The sequence below is a fragment of the Manacus candei genome, unplaced genomic scaffold, assembly GCF_025592945.1.
Source record: "Manacus candei isolate 608988 ecotype Guabito, Panama unplaced genomic scaffold, ASM2559294v1 h1tg000005l, whole genome shotgun sequence".
Lineage (NCBI taxonomy): Eukaryota > Metazoa > Chordata > Aves > Passeriformes > Pipridae > Manacus > Manacus candei.
In genome coordinates this window covers 9,110,001-9,130,866 of record NW_026138053.1, presented here as the reverse complement: position 1 = coordinate 9,130,866, position 20,866 = coordinate 9,110,001, and the positions used below count along the sequence as shown (strand labels likewise).

At 40.7% G+C, this 20,866-nt stretch overlaps 1 long non-coding RNA gene across 1 annotated transcript in view; it reads left to right on the top strand.

The window, feature by feature from the left end:
- Nucleotides 1–18,725, top strand: part of LOC127476206 (uncharacterized) — a 64,879-nt gene extending 46,154 nt beyond the window's left edge. The window contains exons 2-3 of the long non-coding RNA XR_007906515.1: nt 12,736–12,914; nt 18,626–18,725. This is a non-coding gene — a long non-coding RNA (uncharacterized LOC127476206). The remainder of the gene's footprint in view (nt 1–12,735; nt 12,915–18,625) is intronic.
- Nucleotides 18,726–20,866: the final 2,141 nt, after the last annotated feature.

Genomic DNA, 20,866 nt, shown 5'->3' with positions numbered 1-20,866 from the left:
GTCAGCCAGCTTTGCTGGCACCAAGGATGTTCTCAGGAGGAAAGCCCAGACACAAAAATCCCAAATCTGCACTTCTCACAAACATCACACAAAAATATGTGAAAACCTTTCGTGAAGCCTGATTTCCAGGGGGGAGCAGAGCTGTATCTTCTGCTGGTGTTGGTTGTAAACATCAAAATGACAGAGCTTTTCTGACATGTGGCCATTTAACTTGTCTGTCCCTCAGTCTCTGCACCTATTGGAGTTGCCCTGAGGATCACTCCTGGAGCTATTTATTCTTACATATATTATTATGAACAGTCCAGTGCAGAACATAAGGCTTAAAGTGCAGAATATAAGGTTTAAGAGCAGCCAAGTTCGTAAAGCCTTTGGAGCTCATTACATGGATGGTGGTACAGAAGTGCCAAGAATTGTTGTAAATTTGAATTTCCTGAGGTGTGTTTTCTAAATGCCAATATAAATAGTGCAGGAAATAGTAAAATGAATAAAACACACCACTTCATTCCAGTTCCATTGGGGAAGGCAAGGTGTGAAATGAAGAGCTCTGCTCTCCAGGTGGTGATCTCCATGCACAGTGCAGGTTTACCCTGAATTTCATTGCTTTAGGAAAAATCGTGGAAACTCTTGATTTAGTTGCTGTTTAATGTGTGTTTTATACAACTTGTGTGATATAACCAGTTACCCAGGGAGTCGAAGAGGGAACTTAAAGAGCAGTAAAAGCTTCAGCTGTCGCTGTCTCTGGCTGGGATTGGTTTGCTGGGTACACAAACCCCAACATTCCCAGGTCACCCGGCTCTGGCACCATCCGGCACGATCCCGATGGATCCATCACCAGCCAGCCCACGGACACACTCAGGGAGCTGGGGCAGCACAGCAGGCTGGGGCTGTAAATCACCTCCCTGCATAGCTGGGAATAGCAATGCACAAGCCATAGGCAGGTATATTAATGTCTCCAGCTATCCATAAATGAAAAATCATGTACAGCAACGTTCTCTTTATTGTTATTCCAACAGAGGCCTTTTTCCTCTTTTACTTTTTATTTTTTTATTAGAGCCTCTGTTTGATTTTTTGAAAAACATTTTATCTTCTCAGAGAGCTTTGGCATATGAGTATTTTTGCCTGTAAATAAAACTTAGTCTCTTTTACATGGGTTGAGTGGCTCTGTTTTAGAAAATTATAGCATTAAATTACTCAGACTCTTAGTGGACACTGAGAAGGAAGTCACAGGGCCAGTGATTTCTCCAAACTTGGGCAGTCACCTTCAATCCTGAGGAACTATGGCCACATAGAACCCAATATGAAGAATGTTGGCAAGGTTTTAAATTAAGCGTTTTTAATATGCTTAACCATGCATTTAATTTAAGCTTAATGAGACAGTTATTGTATGCTGACTAAATACCATGAGCTTACTAAAAACATATTTACAGAGATTAACAGTGATGTAATAGATACATATTTATGCCATCATTGGTAAACTGCTAATACCACGTTTTTAATTAATTGGCATGTACTCAATATACAGTAGGGCTCTGGAGATATTTGTTATATTTGCTTTATGTTGATGAAGCACCAGTTGGTTCAATGAGGGTTAATTGATCTAACTAACTACTAAAATATACATTTCCTATTCTGTGGTGATCAGGGCTTAAATCAAAGTACATTCAAGCAACTGGAATTTAGGATGTGCTTAACAGGATGATTCACATGTTTACAGGTAAGTGGGGGCTTAAATGATCTGTTGAGTGGGGAGCAATTAAATTTTCCATAGACATACCAGAAGAAGAAATGAAATTGAAAAAAAACCCAGACACAAAAATACCAAGCAACAGGTGGGGCATAAGAAGCAAAAGTCTGAAGGGCTTTTGGTGCTGTCTCAAATCTGGTCAAGGGATCAAGAGTTATTTTTGGTTGCACTACCTGAGCATGTCTTAATGCTGAGAGTAATTCATGGTGCTTCTGGTGGTGTTCCAATAAGTGACAGTTTGCCATGGCCACAATCAGACCCCACATATACTGAATAACCAGCTGGGGAGGTTAATTCAGCACGTGGGTTCTGTTTGGATAAGTCTAAACGACACAATATGCTCACCACGGACGCCTCATCTTACATGTGCTGGAATGTGTGTGTGCCTAATGGAAAATCTACGAGCATTTTTGGAGTGGTTAAAACACACTTTCCATTGGTTTTAATTTAATTTTACTTTTTTATGAAGAATCTTAGAGAAAGGGCACAGTGAAAAAGCAATGAAGCCCAAATTGCTGTACATGAAGTTTCATTTCTGGAGAGCCAGAGAGATTAATTCACTTGGCTGTGACTTGTTCATTACTACCCCAAGCTAACAAAAAAAATGAAATATCACAGAGAGCAGCTCCTCTATTCTGTGGGTTGTAGCAGTGTCCTGATCACAGGCTACAGAAGAGGAAATACTCTGGTTAATACTCTGACAATGTTGTACCTGCACCAAGCAAATTATTCTGTTGTTGCAGTTTTGTTTACTGATCCTGATACAATTGTTTTTTCTGGACCTTATTTTTTTATTAGTTTGTATCTGGACAAAGGGCTCATTTTTCAAAGTGTTTCCAGGACTTGTATGAGGATGTGGCACATCATTGATCAGGGGCTTTTGCCCAAGATGCTGAATCCCTGGTTGTCTGTTTGGCTCCCTGAACCAGGGAAGGCTATCCAGGAGTTTATGTATGTGCTACTGGGAAGAATCAAAGGAAACAGGAGAAGGACCCTCTGTTAAGGTGCTTTAGGGAGATGAGATTTGTTCTTTTGTATTTTTAGGCTCCAGAAGCCCTTACAGTACCAGAATCATTCTGGTAACAACCTTAATTATTCATGATCTGCCTCCCAGAACCTCAAAGCTCATCCAGCAAAAGGAAAGGCACTGTGTGGGCACTGGGTGGTGTTCACTCAGATGGAGTGCTCAGGAACATTCCTGCTGCAACCAAGAACCACTGTCACTACCTCTGATCCACAGGGAATGAAGCAAAGGCACAGGACAGTCACAGAGATGTGGAGGTTTCTGGAGTTACCTGCTGCTGAGAACCACTGCCCTATAGGATTTGGAGTTTAGTGCTTTCTGTCCATTGTCAGTGAAAAAATCCTGCCATGGTTTTCTTACCTTTCATAAAGTCTGTCAACCTTCAACATCTGATTACTTTTTTCTAAGTATTAAATATTGACCAGTCAGTAAAATCAAGATCATAAGTGTATCTTCATCAGGGCTTGGATCCAAAGAACTGTTGTGGATAATTATATGTAACTTGTGTCAGTTTGGCAAAATTTAGATCCAAATCAAACCTTAGACTTGGAAAATATTAATATTTCTGAATTTGGTATGGGTTTTTGGTTCAAGTGCATCTCTAAGAAGGATAAAAATAATGATGATGGGAAAGAAGTTGAATCATCGTCCATGAGGCTGAGAAAGGCCTATAAAAGATCAAAGGTGATATCCTGACACAGGGATATGAATAAAAATACTCCACTAAGCCTTTATTTCATACTTAACTTGTCTGTAACAGTTTACAGTAGAACTTCATAGCATCCATTTGTATTGCTTAAATTTTTTAATGGTTCTGATTTCTTTGTTGAACCTTTTTGTAGAGGGAAAAATGTTAACTCTTAATAAGTGACATGGCATTTTATTCTGAATCAAAAGCCTTTTCTTTAAAAATTACTTAATTAACATTTCCAGGTTCATAACATTTTCATTTATCCCTCTTTTTTTTGTTTTTAAATGGTTTTTTGAGTTTTCCAGTGATAGTGCTAGAGGTTTCCTAATGTATTAAAAAAAATCACAGAGTGTGCCCAGTGGGATCTGCAATCTGATTAGCTTTCAGTTTGAAGCTGAAGGAGTAGATTAAGCAAAGAAGGACTGCTGTGCTATTAAAAAGAAAACCTGATTTCTTTTAGCCATTAGCCAATAAAATGAGTACAGCTGTCAGCAGAATGGCTAAATGTATTATATAGTGAAGATTATCAGGTAAATATTTGAAAATTATGCAACTTTGGATGTGGGATAAGATAAATTCTGCTCTTGGAGTGACTTTTAAAGCTGGAGTTGTTCTACAGCAACCCACAGGTTTTGGGACTCTCTTTGAGGAGCCTCTTTGTAGTGTTTCATCCAGCTCTGGGCACAATGGGGTCTGGGCATTGGCTAAAGCTCTAAGTTGTTGCCACAGTAAATAACAAAAATAAAACTCTAATCCTACTGAAGTCACATGAAGCAGCTCCAAATTTATACCTGGAATTTAGTGCGATGTGGGTTCACTCTGGTGATTTACCTCTTTGTACCAGCTTCGCCCTAAACACTTTCCAAAGCCTTTCCAAGGAGTGGAAGTGCTGCTCTCTCCACTCTGTCCCTTTGGCTGTTCTGAGGGCCCTCTAAACATTTTAAGTGGTAAAAGCTACAATGTCCCACATAAAAAATGATGGATGTCCCGCTCATCTTTCCAGCCATAGATTTTTCCAGTGTTTTTAATACATCCCACGAAGTAAAGAATCAAAAAAAGCACCTTCTATAATGTTTTCCATGAGCGTAGAATGTAGTTTTGTATCTGATTTAAATACAAGATCTTCAATGTCTTAGCAGCACATCAGTGTCCTACATTTCTGGAGAACTTGACCTTTGTATCCACACACTCGGAAGCTCTTGCACACTCCACTGCAATTCATTCCCAAGTAGAACATACCAGCTATTTAACACAGCTTGTTTTATGAGGATGCATTCAAGCAAAGTGTCATGGAAAAACAATTTTTTCTCTGCAAAACAACTGCTTATCTCGGAAAGCATCGTATCAGAAATTAAAGCAGAGTAGCAAAGGGGCATATTCAAGTAGAAATGAGGTGATGGGGGGAAGTTCTGAAAGAGGAAGGGTTAGTGGTAGATAGAGATGTGGTAGGGGCTCAGAGTTTCCAAATATACTTTTAAAACCCAAAATAATATGTTTAAAACATTAAAAGGGTAGTGCAGATATTCAGACTGGGGAAGACAATAAGTATATGTAAGAATAAAGGATACATATAAATATTTTTCTCATATACCCTGAGCCATTCATTAACTCATACACACATCTCCTGAGATGTAAATAATCATGTGAGCGGTCGAATATGTATTTTCTACACCTTTGTATCATTAATTTAACATACTATATATACATTTAAGCCTTTATTTTCTGTCCATGTCTGCACAGTTAAAAACCAGGTCTCAGACCTGAAGGCTGTGGGACCATGCAGAGGTGAAAAGCAAAGTGACAGGAAGCAGATGTTTAAGTTCATCAGTATTAGCAAAGCTCCTAAACTCTAAAGATAAGTGTGTGCTTAAAACCCATTGAGTTCCATAAGATGAAGGCTCAGAGCTGAAGTTAAGCATATGTTTTGGGGAACAGGGATGGACGGCTGCCGGATGCCACAGCACAAAAATTAAGCATATGTGTAGTCTGAGCAGCTCATAGCCTTCGATTATAAAGGTTTCTTGCAGGATTTGTATTTATTTGTTTTCCTGTAAAGCATTTTTCTTTCATACAAAAACATTTACAGGCTGGAAATATGAAGCAAATAACATTAGTCTCATTTCATAGTCAGGTGATTATGAGTAAATAAGGGAAGCTTGGCTCTGCCCATTCTGCATTAATTCTCCTTTTCCCCTGCTTTTTTATCCTCACTGAGGAGTTCAAGGGTTAAGCCATCCCAACATGCCTCACTCTCAATTTATAAACCAGAAAATCTTCCATAAATCAAAAGTTACAAACAGACTTTGTAATGTCATAACTCTTGTGACGGCTCTGCCTTTGATTGATTCCTATACATACATTCTGTGTGATTACCATAATGTGTTCTTGGGGGACAATTCCAGCAGGGGAGAAGGAAGGCACAAGGAAAGAAGTAAATAACAAATGGTCCTGACTCCTCCTCATCGAGAGTGATTTCAGTCCAATGTTCCATCATATCAACTGGGAAAGAGAGTCTTAGGGTTTAGGCAATCAATTACAGATATGTGTAGAGGCAGACACAATCATTTCCCTGATTGTCACCAGTCCAGAGCAGTGACACAGGGAAGTGATCCATCAGTCTATTCCCACTGACAATCAGAGAAAGATGGCAGACACTTGTAGACTAACAGGCACCTGGATTGGCTGGCTTGGGAGATTGAAAAATAGCTGGATTTCAAACATAGCTAAACCTTTAAAAACCTCTGCTGGAAGATTTCAGACATTCCTAGAAACCATTTACAGCTATCACAGGAGTCGCTCCCATTATGGTGGGTGGGGAGGAGGGTAAACCTGCTTTCAAGTGCATTAGAATAGATAGAGTGAAGTAATCATGTTTAAGCCAGGAATATCAAAGTTCTTTCTGATTTGCAGGCTTTTCTTTTCTTCTGCTTTAATGTTGTGTTTTTAATAGGCAATGTATTTTTTTAAGCAAAGAACAGAAAATTAGGTTGACTGTGATCAGAAATTTAGCATTAGATTTAGAGGGCATTCGTCCTACCGCTTCAGGCTAATTTTTCCTCAGTGGACAGGGGGTTATTTATATTAAAAATCATCACTGACCATCTGCAGCAGGGTGCAAAGCTCGGAATATGGTTGGTCCATCAGCCTGAGAAATCCCATCTTATAATAACCTTTATTTAAGTTATCAGAGCCCCACAGAAAAACAATCCACACAGTCACTGGGTCTTTAGTAGCCAGCCAATTTCAGATTTAATGTATTTATTGTTTTCTTCTTATAGCAAATTTCTTTTAAAATATTTTTAAAATCAGCAGAATAAGAGAAAGCACACATTGACTGGTTGAAACATAAACCACAGAACAGCATCCCACGAGCTGTGCAGGGCTGGCTGCAAGATGAGGACCGTTGGAGAAGCATCAGCTGTTGACATCCCAGTGTTAAATGAGAGATGTTTTGGCATTGGGAACTTCCCAGGCACATCTCCCACCGCTCCTCCCCTCGCAGCTCTTCCCTTGACAACTGAGAATCCCAAACTCAACACCTACAGGCAGAGAAGCAGTGTGGGGACTGTGCCTGGCTGTGTCCCTCCTGCCCCACTGCTGCAGGCTGCATCTTTACCCTGATTTGTGATCCTCACCTTCCCAAATCCCCATTAGCATTGGGTTTTAAGGCTGGACTTTGAAGGAAGGGATGCTGTGCTTAGGTTGGGGAAAGGCCAATCCCCCCTTTAGGCAAATACCTTCACCAGAAGGCACAGGTAAATTAAGTGAAAATCTGGCAGATCCTGAGGAGGTGGTGAAATGAGGAGCTCTGCCAAAGCCTGGAGTGTGGAACTGCTGGGTGAGGAAGGAGCCTGCCCTTGAGGCTCATGGAGTTGGGATTTGATGCCGTACCCCAACAAAGGATGTATTTTTGGCAGCCCAGGGAAGGAGGGAGGCTCACGGGCGTTTGGTCCTCCTACCTCTGAGCTTCTGTGGGAGGTGGAGATGCTCCCACAGGGCTTTTATTAAAGCAGCCTCTTTCATCTGCCTAATGGGGTCATGGTGCATCCAGCATTTCCCTTGAGGCTCCCACCCCTAAAATGCTTCTGCTGCTCCCACAGCTTTACACCCTATTTCACAGCAGGAAAGGGAGCTGGTCTTGCTCCATGTTGGGGCATCCTCACCCCTCTCCCAGAGACAGGACATGCTGAGCTCTGTATTTATGATATTTATTGATGTCCTGAGAGCCATCTATATTAAACCTTGATCTGCCTTCCCAGTCCTCAAGCACTCCAACACACGGAAGCATCACATATTTGGTGGATTTTTTTGTGAAAACAAAATCCAGGAGCTCCCATTTTAAACATACCCAGGCCCCCTCTCTAGGACATCGCTGACAAAGTTCTTGGATAACATTAGTCTGACGGCAAAATGTATAAAATAGGATTTATTATTAATTCATAAAGAGCTTTGATATCTTATCTATTGCTCTTCTCTTGTAATGATTTTTAATGTCATCATGGGTTTTAATTTTGCATGAAACCCATCGTCGTCTGTTTTCATTTGTTTGGTAAACCTTGTCTGTTTTATTAAGAAAATCCCAAGGCTTCTGTGGGTATTTGTGCAACAATAAGAATAAAGAAATGTTAATAGTAATTTGTTTCTAGTTCAATGCAACATTAATTTCAGCACTACATTATGAGGATTTTATTTTTATAATTCCTCAACCTGGGGAAATATACTTCCCATTCCCAAAATCCAGTAATCCAAATGAAGAGTGAAAAATCCTCAGTGTCCTAAGATCTTGTACAAACCTTAACTTACCTTTTATTTACTGTATATGCTACTGCAAGCCAATAGGAACCGTAACTCCATTTAGATAATAATAATCAAATTATCCAAACCTGGGAGAACATGTTTTATAGATTTTGGTCTAAATTTAATACAAAAATGCAGTAGTCCTTGTTTGGAAGAGTTTATTAAGGGTTAGCAAAGAAAAAGCTTTTTCAATAGTCTATAACTCTCTAATGGCCTTTTTCAAATAAAATGGGAAAGAATTTGCAAAGAAACCTATATCAGTGAGCTGCAATTGTAACATTACAGTACAGGTCTATAAATCTTGACATGTTCAGAAGATTGCCTAAACCAGCAATACAATCTGTCCAAACCTCATTGTCTCCACGACCAGCCAGACTCATTTTAAGAAATGTATGTGGTCTTCAACCTAATTTTATCACCTTCATTTGTAAACTAGTCAATCAATCAAAGCATCCTGTGAGTCTAAATAGAAAAAGGAGTGCATTTTCATGCATTTCCAGACAGCACAGTCAAAAATTAATCTCCACTTGATCAGACATTCCTTGCCCTCATCTCAATAGAGCATCATTAGGGTCAGCAATGTATATTAAAAATAGAGTTGCAGGGAACTGTTCGCCAGGGACTCTTTGCGAGGTACCTGCTGCCAGATCCAGGAGCTCTCTGTGAGAAAGGGCTGGGCTCATCCAGTGAAGAGCAGCCTAAAAACAAACTTAACAATGGGGAAAGGAGAATTGTCAGGAATACACATGCTCCACTGTCTGATTCTTGCACCCTGAGCACAGAGGATAACGCTGCTGGAATGTACAGTGGGATCCCTGAGGAGACCTCACCTCATGATCCCTTTTCTATTTATGTTACGGACTATCTGTAGACATTATTCTTATATATTTTCCTACTCGTACGTGTATTTGTGTATGATGAGACTGAAGGTGGGCAGGTTTGTGCTGGGGAGATGGGCAGTGGCTTTGCACTGTGCCCCAAAGTCCTAATTCCTACTTTTCCATTACAGAGTTTATGGCCCCTGTTATTGGGCACATTTGGTGTGGTGCTGCCCTGTGGATATAACAAGGTAGGTCGGGACTGACCCCTCCTTTCCCTTGCATCTGCTTTTCTTACCTCAGGCAACACCAAGAAAGCAGTAAATGCCATAATGGGTCTTGTAGGGATTTCCAGCTGGTGCTGGAGTTCTGTACAAACAGCAAAACCACCGAGTGCCCATGGGGAGCTGTGTCTGAGCAGCCCCTGGACCCTGCTCTGGCTGAGCTGGGACTGTTGGGGTGCCACAGACAAGAGCAGCCCAAAACTACTGGAGCTGTGCCAGAGAAGGCAACAAACTGGGGCTGGGCAGTGTCAGAGGAGGTAGCACATCTTGCTTTTTTTGGGAGCCTAAGAAAAATTCCAGAATGAGAGACATGGTACCTGAAGTCCTCTTTCCACCTTCCAATCCTGGTTTTCTCTGGCTGCCCCAAACCGCAAAACCTTATTAACTGGCTGGGGAACACTTTCCCCAGAGGTTTTTACTCCCCTAATTAAAGCCAGAGCACAGAGGGTGCTGTTCTTTTGGGAAGAGGGCCCTGGGAACCTCTTAGCACAGTGACAATGTGCTGGATACATGTGGATGCACTGGCTGGATGAGACTGATGATTATGTGATGCTTGGCCATCTGCCTCCTGTCTGCTGGAGCAGGTGACAACCTTGGCAGAAGGGACAGGATGAGGCAGCTCCCACACCATGTAGGGGCCTGTTCCTCCCAGGTGCAAATCCAGAGTGGGGTGGGGTATTATAAATAAATACTTCTGTTTTACACCATCCCTTGGAAGTTCTCCAGCAAAGGCTGAGCAGGAGAGATGGTTTCACACACAGCAGCACGACGAGGTGAGGTTGAGGAGGAACTGCCTTGGGAGGCTGCAAGAGAGATGCTACCCTGGAGCCCCTGAATTGAAGAGCTCCCAAAAGCTTGGGACTTCAGAAAAAAATTATCCAATGCTTTTCAGCCTTATTAGTCCATAATCCCTCACCATCACTCTTGGCAAGAAGGAAACATTGAATTTCCAGGGAATATACAGAGACTTCACAGATGATTCCTCCTCTTTTCAAGTGTTTTTTCCACAAGGGGTCATTGCAGAGCAGAGCAAGGATGACTTGAAAATTAGGTGATTTTTCCCTTTTCTAAAATAGAGTAGACATTTAGATGCAATTATTTTAACTAGAATTGTTAACACTATTAATTTGTAGCTGAAAAAACACCATAATGTCTTAATATTAATTATTTGGTTGGTGTTCAAGTCAACTACATTTAGACTGAGCAATGTTTTAGTAAAACTACATTTAAAAAAAAAAAAGGGGTAAAATACAGGAAATTGCCTCTGTGTATAAATGAAGCATTTAAAAATAAGTGTAGACTTCTGTGCAGTAATTAGGATAAAAAGAGAAGACTGAAGATGAGATGTTTCTGAACTGAAAATTAAATTCAGCCTTAGAACATCTAAAGAGCAGATCAGAAGCAATTGCAAACCATCAAACTGCTGTTGAGTTCCAGAGAACTACTTCATGTTATGTTTCTTTTTTCTTTCCTTTTGTTTGGCAAATAAAGCCTTTTCAATAATTCAGGCAAATGGCTTGATAAATACAAATAATTGAGCATATTAAGCTTAAAAATAAAAACATATTTTATCATACGTAACTTAAAAAGTAATCATATAATTAATGGGTGAAAAACAGAGAGAAAGATTGCCAGAGATTAAGATTAAGCCCTGCAGAAGAGAATGTTCTAACTAGAAATTGGTTTAATTAATAGCACATTTTACATAATGATTACAGTGTAATTGCGCTGACTAGCAGAGTGTCATTAAATATATCCATGCTCCTTTACAACACCCTAAGGCTAAAAATAATGAGTTACATTGAAAATCACTATGCAACAGGTTCATAAATAACATTTAAGCCTATACAAGGCGAATACTTATAAATAATAAATATTTGCCTTTTGTAATTGAAGAAAAAATGACAGCCTTCTTTTTCTGCTCCCCTGTAGATTGTCATGTTATAATGCTGCAAAGATTTTTTCCCCTTGCGTTCTCTAGAAAGTGCTGAATAATTTATTCAAATGCTAATATTCCACATAGTCTGACTTTGAGGAACAAATATTCCTCCATAAAGAATAAATGCCAAGTTGCTTATTACCAGCTTCCTTCTACTTTGCATCGTGCGGTCCCCAAAAAAACTATCACAGCCTATTCCACATGTCAGAGGAAGTCAGTGGCCAGATTTTCTTCCAGAATAGTTACATTCCTTTTTTTTATTTAAAAATTACCCCTTCTCCCAAAATGTTCATCATGCTCAGAGCTGTTATGTAGCAACAGCTGCTCCTCAGCTCCAAAAAGGACGACATCATAAACCTGATAACTTTTTAATCTCCAGGTTTTCTCTGGTGGATCAGGAGGATCCAATAAAACCAGATTTGATTTCATATCAGCGCTGGGCTGACATTTGAAAGACCCCCAAATGGTTGATGCTTAGTTATCGACACAGCAACCTCTCCAATGTCAAAATAAAGCACCAGAAAACTCCATCCAGGAGATGGGAATGTTCTGGAGCACTCCAGCCTTGCCCTGGGTTGTAGCTCCATGCCAGTGTCATCCCAAGGCGGGACTGGCTGGGTGTCGCCTTCTCCAGAGGCAGAATTGGGGCAATAACTCAGATATTAGGGGGAAAAAAAAACCCCTTTGAGTCCAGAGGTTTTCCATGCTCTGTGTGTCATCCTTCCAACCCACAGAGCTGAATTTTGGTCTCAGGTGAATAAATAATGGTAACAAAACTGAAGGTATTTCACCTAAGTGAAATAGGCTGAACACTGGAAAAACACACCTTTTAATGGCAATGAGATATTTTTTGGCATTCTCATGCTTATTGTAGGTTTGTGTAATATTAGAACCAGAAACCTTATATTGCCTGAGCACTGATAAAACAAGTGTGAGCATCTACAGTGGAAAAAACAGCAGTTTGGTACCAAGAAGTAATATGGTGTTTGTTGGCAAGAAAACATTCTCTAGGTGAAGGTAGAAGTCTGATAACGCACAGAAGAATTCTTTATTTTTGGATGATACAAACCCCAATTGTCCATAACCATTTATTCATGTTTTTCTCTACCACCAAAATGAACACAGGTAAAAGTTCCTTGTTTCAGTCAAACATTTTTCCCCCTTTTATTGAAGCAGGACTGATATACCTTCCTATTCACTGAAAAATTACCCCTTTTTATCATTATCCTCAACACTGTGCAGATAGATGAAACTACAGATATATTTGAAGAGTTTGGTGAAGCAAAACAGGAGTTAGTTTTAATGCAATTTAATTCCATTTTAATAGAATTTGCATAGTGGCAGGGCAGGTCATTAGGACCATTTCTTGGGTTTCTGTAGAAAACTACATTTGTATCATTGTTGGTCATCTTTTCTTTATTTCTCTTGATTTTTACAGTTTACAACATCCCACTGGGATCTCCAGAGCCCACTTTACTCCTCAGGAAGTGCAGGCAAAGGCAGGAATGGACTTCCAATGGGAATCTGAACTGAGGTGGCTGCAGAGCAACTGCTCCTTCCATATCACACCAGGAGTGCCTTTATCCCACCAACCAACCCTGCTGACAGCCCAGGGAGGTAAGAAATACTGCATATTTCCCCTTGATCATGAGGGGACTGACAAAGTTTAGCTCAGTGACTGGTGTTGCACCAACAAGTCAAAACTGAAGGGAAAAAGAATCCAGGAATTTTAGTCCTTTGCCTTCCCTGAGTTTTCTGACACAACAGTGCACTAATGAAAATTTGGGTGTATCCAGCCATCGCTGGATGGGATGGGAATCTCCTGCCTTCACTGTGGGAATCATATTATGGTGTCAACTTTTGGAATGTTATTGAAGATCCTGGAAATAATAATTTTCCTGCTTTTTCACACCCCCTCCAACACCTGTAGATGTGCGATCTGAGCACCTTGTTTTACCTTGGGGGGAAATGCTGAGTGCAAGCAGAAGTCAAGAAAGTAGATTTTTAACAATTAGCACTTTTTAATTATTCCGTCTTTGCTCATTGTTAATGCTGGATCAAATAACAAAACAAATATGATTAAATTCTTCCCTCTATGGTAAAATGTTCAGGTTTGCCTGTACTGTCCAGGCTCCAAAAAACAAGGAGATCAAGAATTACTTACCCTGAACCTTGGAGGGGATTGCAGCATTTTGTAAAAAGCACAAAAATATGGTTTTTTTACAATTAGATAGTTTGTCCCTCAATTATCTCTTTTAATACCTTAATTAATTACCCAAATAATTTAAAAAATCATACCTGATATAGGAAATGTAATGCATTTATTTGGATCCTGATCCAGAGCCAGCTGATATCAGAGGTTCTACATAGGCAACCCTTTTTATTATTAGTATAGAAAAAAAACAGGGATTTTTTTGCCACAGAAAAAGGAGTAAAACTCCTGCAGACTTAAAAAGTTTCAATTTGCTTATCTGCGTTAAGACAAAACACCCCTCTAAAAGTACAAAAGGGCAGGATTTAAAACAAGAAGAAAGGTTAAGAAAGATTAAGAAAGAATGTCTTCCCCTGTTTATTCACTTCTGCTGGGCAATAATCTAATTTCCAGTCTCACGTCTCTATTTCAGCCCACATATGGCAGTAATATTGGATCTTCAGCAGTGCAGCTTAACCATGACTAAACAGGTTGATGAATGTCATGCATCTTATCATCATACATGCATATTTTTAAATATAATTCACTTTTGATCTGCACCCTTGTGCAGTGGTGAATGAAAACAGTTAAGATTTCTTCCACTGTCTGCCTTTAAATGTATTAAACAGCCCTGCTGTCAATAGATTATATTCTTGTACAATGATAATAGCCCAAAAAACTAAGAGGCCTTGTCAGGAATTGCAGTTGTCACAGTTTGATGCAAATGATTTTACTTGGTGTTCATCTGCTGCACAATCAGCTCATAATCTGGATATACATCACAGCATGACATGGAAATTTCCTGCTACTCTGCTTTCATTTCCAGAGGCAGCAATCAAATGAAAACCATTCAACCTCACCAAAATGTATAAATAATTTTCATTCAAACATATTAACAGTCAAAATATGAGAATTTATCACAGAGCACTACGCCTTTTAAGAAGCAATAAAGACTTTACTTTTTAAGCATATTTCTACTTAGAAAAGTAATATGAACAGTAAGTTGCGAGTTTAAAAGAGGATTTAAAAGTCCAGACATGGCACCAAATCTTCAAACTTAAGTGTGTTGATGCTGCTTTGCTCCACACACTGCTTGGGAAAAAACAGCCTAGAAGAGAGTTGGGAAAAGGGGAAAGAAGGGGTACTATTCAAATGACTGCTTTCCCCTCAGAATTGCCCCATAAAACAAACATAAGTATTTAAATACAAAGAACAGAAAATGAAATCCTGTGGCACAGAATCTGGTGGTACAGCAAGCAAGATTTCCTTTATTTATCTCTTCATTTTCATTTATACTCTAGATTAGATTTTAATTTAGTTCAGTTTAAGGGTCTTTTTCTTTTGACTACCATTAATATTTAAAGTGATGTTACAGGCAGGAACCCCCCCAAAAATACCTCTTTTAAAATGCATCCTGTGAAATTCAAAGATACCAAAGGAGGATGGGGCTGAACTCCAGTTCCACCAGTGCCAGCCATCAATTATCTCCTGTTTGATCCCTTTTTGGTCTAGTGGAAAGCGTCTCTGCCCATGGCAGGGGGTTGGAATGATGATCCTTGAAGTCCCTTCCAACCCAAACCAGTCTGCGATTCTGTAATGAAAATAACAACTGAAGAAGGCAAATATTTGCCCTGCCTGCCTGGCTGTGGGGAGGCGCAGGTCTGGGAGCATTTCCAGCTGCATTCCCAGTGGGAATGGTGCTGGGGGTTATTGGGAGCATTGGGGCGCAGCACCGTCCCTGCTGTGCAGCATCAGGGATGAGTAGGGAGAGCCCAGAGGGTGTGGTACTCCATTGCACCTGTGCAATCACCCTGCATTTATTGCTGAAATGAACCTTTTTTGGGTGTAGCAGCCACAGGTTTACCCTTCTTCCCGAGCCACGCTTCCGTGCCACTATTTTCCCCAAATCCATTCTCTCTGGGGAATCACTGAGCTCCCTGGAGCCTCTCCAAGGAGGAGAACAATCCCCTGCAAAGCCAAGGAATGGAGGAACAAAGGATGGTTTGCTGTTCTTATTAACAGTGGTGCTGAAAAAAATCACTGCCTCCCTATAAATTGGGTGCTTTTTTTGAGAAACAGGTAAAAACTGCTAAGATGACAGTTTTTCCCATTTTTCCAGTGAGTGTGTCTGAGGAAGTAGAAGTGCAATAACCTGGGGTACAGCAGGCTCAGCCATTTGAAATAAAACTTTGCAGTACTAATGTTTTTGTAACTGCTTTCATATTGTAATGATATTTTTCCAAGCACTGGTTTTATTTGATCTTAAATACCTTTTTGGGAAAGTCCAGTGAGCTGACTCTAATAAAATCATGCTATTGAAAAAAGGTTTAAGTGGAATGTTCAGAATAAATTACAAAACTGCATGCAAGAATACCAGCTAGTGCTGCAATAAAAATCTGGAAATGAGGATTCTTGCAATATATTTTAAAGAAGTAGTATACTTTTTTTTTGTTCCTTTTTTTCCACAGAATGTTTCATAATAGAAAGCCTTCACAACGTAAAGGAGGGTGAATGAAAAACGAATGAATAAACTGCCAAAGAAATTGCATTTAAAAAAAAAACTTGACATTTTTTTTCCTTGAGAATATATTTCATATCATTTTCAATAACTTTTGGAAGATAATAGGAAAAGTAATTCTGTTCCATTTTGCTGTACCAAAATACTTAAATTACATCATAGTTAGACTGTCAGATCTCACTCTGTCTCACACACACAAATGTACAGACCCTCTGTACCCTCTGATGTCAAGAAAATGACAGAGTTGTTTTTTTCCATGAAAACCAGTCCATGTAACGGGCTTCTAGGATCCAACCAAGGCTTTTTGTAGTCTTCCTCTCTCCTGTAGATCCCTCAGTCAAATTCCTATGGCTGAATACAACTCTAGGAGTAGAACAGGAGGGACTCACTTCTACACAAGCATCATTTTCTGTCTGGCTTCTGCCAGGGATCACCAGAGAACTGGGGAAGGCTTTTCCAGTTGTAACATGTCTGTGTTTGGAATTGCAAACCCAGGACTCCTGGTGATGTGGTTCACACAGTGCTTTGGTGCTTTGGACCCAGGTAGAGGAGCAAAAGATGTGACAAAACACTGACAAACCTGGGTAAGCACCCACAGAACCCCACAGCCACCCGCAGGTTCTCGCCCTCTTGCTGGATTTCTGTGAGGGTTTGCCAGGGTTGTCCACACGCCATGTTTGAGCTGCTCTGCTGTAGCTGCCTGGACATTCCATCAGCTTCAGAGGCAGGAAGGACACCCCAGCCCTCCAGCCTGGCATGGTATACTGCAGACAGCTCATCCAGCACTGCCCTGATTGAGTGAGGTGTCAGCTTTAAAGAGGGTTCTGATGGAGGACACTGATCCAGGTGACAGTGTGACATGTGCAAGGAGGGATGTGTGCTTAAATATTAATCCCCAGCAGCCATAATGCCAGTCCTGATCTGTTCTTTTCCTATTTAAGAACTTAACATGAACAGGAGACTTGGTGTCTCGTTGTTCTGCTCCTCCACTTGGACTCTTGGGCCCACGTAGAGGATGTCAAACGATGAGGAAGGAGCCAAGCAAAAGGACCCACATTAGCAGCTCTTGGCTGAAGCAAAAGCTGTTGCTTTATATTCCACCCCTCCTTTAGCAGAGGACTTGTCAGTTGTCACCTGGAAATCTCTCCTGTCTGTTGTTCCTGCACTGTGAGGAGTAAGAAGATGTGGCCACTTACTTTTGACTTGTGGGCTGTCCACTGTCCCCGTCTCCAGGCAGAAACCTAAAAATATCTTCTCAGTATGTTTTAATTACAGCTTAGTCTGGAGCCTGTTCCAAGCTGGTGGGCTGTACTGTATCTCAGTGCCTTCAGCCTAAAATCCTCTTTGTTCTTGGTGGCTTTGTACAACCTGCTCAAGCATCTCCCAACAAGTGCAGGTGGAAAAGAATAAATCAGATGAGATTCATCAGAGGAAGAGGTCTTCATGCTTCCAGTGCATCCTTCAACCTTTCCTACTCCTACTCCTACTCCTAAACTTTGTTTTCCACTATTTAGAATTGTTGTGGCAGAGAGTGATAATTTCTTAATTGTATCTACCTACTCCGGGAGAAATCAGAGTGTACAAACACAACAAACATGCCATTTAAAGACAGAACTGCAATAAAAAAAATTTGACATGATCAGGTTTAGTGCTAATTTGAGATATGTCAGTGTGGCTGAATTTGAGGCTGAAGCCTAGGAATCCAGCCCTCACCTCCGCTAGTGCTGCTGCTTCTGAGTCAGTTAATCCTTCACTTACCCTCTTTCCAAAAAGTGAATGATATTTATTTCCTTAGCTCATCAGAGAGTGTTAAACACTGATTTATAAAATGGACATTGAGCATTTTAACAAACAAAAATAATTGCTCAGAATTTTTTTGAGGCTTGATAAACACCGTGAGCTCTGGTCAAAGCATATTGGGTGCTTTTTTTCCAGGTTTACCAGGAGTTACTGGAATTTTCTTGTTATAGTTCAAAAAGATATGGCAAATGCTGGTAGCCATTGCCATCAGCCCTGTCTCAGTTGCTGAAGTTCACTGTGATGTTTATAAAAATGAAAAAACCCAAACAATTCCTGTCCATAAGGGAGAAGCTGGAGATTTTCAGAAATTAGGGAGCTCCTATGGCAATAAAAGCCATTCAGGGTCCAGGAAGAATCCTTCAAGTGTTTTTGCAGTACCTAAAACTGTGATCCAAGCAATTGGATCCAATTGTGATTTCTCTGTAATTTTGGTGCCTAAAATATCTAGAACCTGGAGGCATTTCTGTTTCCCTAAGAATTTACAGGACTGCATCTACATGGAGATGGAGACTCCGACTCCCTGAGACACTGAGCATTCCCTTCACACCCTGTGGGTAACTAGACAATCATTCAGTTGCTTGGAGGGAAACAGGAGGGAATGGGACTTTGAAATACTGCACTTCAAAGTTCTGATGGAAACGTTCCACGAAGAAAACCATTGAGTGCCAAAGGAAGAAGTAATTTTCTTTATGGAGCAGCTTTGCCATGTCGTATTCTAATTCACACTCTTTTTAATGGGGAATAAATACCTACTCCACAAATTTTAATGACTACTCACATTTTTATTTCAGTAGCTTAAATATTTTTCTTTCACTCTAGGAGGGGAAAGGGGCAGCATATTTCATGTTGCAGCCCCCTGGATTTTCTGCTATCCCATTTGAGCACTCCAGGAAAATTTTGCTGCATCACAAGCTGGAAGCACCAAGGAGTTCAGAGAAGTTCTGCTGAAGACCAGGACTGTTGGTTGCCTTCTGCCCAATTAATCCAGGAATCGGTTCCAGGTGAGCAAGGCCTTGTATCCATGCACAGCCACTGTTGATTTGAGTGGGACCCCTCAGCTGTGCCAGCCTCCACCACATCATTTCAGTTGCAAGATGAGGCTCCCCAGGAAAAGTGTCATAGAGTCAGAGAACTGTTTAGATTGAAAAGACCTTCAAGACCATGGAGTCCAACCATTCTCCAGCACTGCCAAGGCCACCACTAACCCACGTCCCCAAGTGCCACATCCACATGGTTTTTAAATCCCTCCAGGGATGCGATCTCTGCCACTGCCCTGGGCAGATCTGTCAGGGCTGGACAGCCCTTTCCAGGAAGAAATTTTCCCTAATATCCAATCTAAGCCTCCCCTGGTGCAGCTTGAGGCTGTTTCTTCTTTAACAAACATGATCTTAAGTGAACCTCCAACAGTAATTTATCCCTGCTCTCAGTTACCCTTGAAAGCTCAGAGCATCCTGATGTCTTACAAGGGTATTTGTGTGATTTTAAAGCCCAGAATTTACTTGTGGGTCAATGTGATACAATAATAAAAAAACCAGTATCCCGACACTGTAGTGGCATGTGCAGGAAATAGTATTTCTTATACCATTAACTGTACCTGAGGTACCATACATGATCAGATATAAGTTCATACACAAAGCCCTGTTTTGTGTATATTAATTATATTAATTATACTATAACCCTTGAATGTGAAATATACACACAGTATACCCGAACTTCATTATTAAAGTTGCATAATGAAACACATTTAAGTCAGGAAAAATATATTGAAGTTTTCTGGGCAATGCCTGTTGGACTCACTTGTGCCTCTTTCAGTCCCTGGTATCTCATCACCTCATTGTGAGTTTTCTTTTCTTCAGGATTCTTTGATATGTTCCCTGAATAATGCTTTTTAAAATAATGTTTAAAATCCTGTAGCAATAGTTCAAGGCCAGGCTGAATGGGGCTTGGAGCAACCTGGTCTAGTGGACCCCCATGGCAGAGGGTTGGAATGAGATGAGCTTTAGGTTCCTTTCCAATCCAAACCATTCTGGGATTCTATGAATGGTAACCTGCCAGGATGCACATGGAGCAGCATGTGGGCAATTTTGCTTTCCAGAATGTTTCCTTGCAAGAAGCAGATGACAGGACAGATATCTCAGAGCTTAATTCAATATCTAGGGAAAGGCTTGTTCCAGTGGGCCAGGCTTTTCTGACTCAGGCAGGGCATGAGGAAAGGAATAACGTGCAATAGCTGTGAAATTGGTGCCTCACACTATCCCCAGATCTGATCCATTTTACCCTACTCCAGTCTGTTCTTGCAGCAAACCTCAGTCTCCAACCATCCATCTCTTATTTCCCCATGCCAGAAAATTAAGCAGCTTCTGTCCCCCCTCAAAGAGCGGCAGGATCAGTTCCTGGAGGTGTGAGTGGCAATCTCTTCCCTGCTGGGTTTTTCAGCAGTGTCTGTACCTGGCACTACCTGAAACTTTCAGTGTAGCATCCATGGAGCATCCAAGCTGGATCCATGCCCAGCGTAAGTGGAGTCTTCATGAAATTTGGAGAGATTTAAATGCCTCCTGAGCTCCTGTAGACTGATTATTTTTTTCCAAAAGCTTGTAACTCAACCAACTTTAGATAGGCTTTTGTGGGAATGCCAGAACATATACCCTTGATCACTTCCCTGCCAAATATCAAGTCTGCCCAAAAGGTAGGAAGAACTAGGTGATGTTAAAACTCTTCCAAGGGAAGATGGCCTTTTTTTTTTTAAATTGGGAGATTACACTGAAACTCTGCACAGATGGCTCAAAGTTTGAAAAGCCTTTTTTTAATTATTATTATTATTCCTTGGTCTCTGTTAGTTTGTAGAGCTTGTAAAACTCTCTCTGTGACTCAGTCTCCCCCAGGAAAATGTATTTCCTTAACCCCCAGGCTTAAAGAAGTGTATTTTGAGATGTAAGGCTGGTGGGCAGCCTACGAATGCCAGTTATCCTAATTGGGCCTTGCTTCCATTGCTTTTGGGGGGCTGTGACTGCCTCCTCCCAGGGCTGGCCCTTCTCTCCTGCACCTGGAAAATACTGTGAC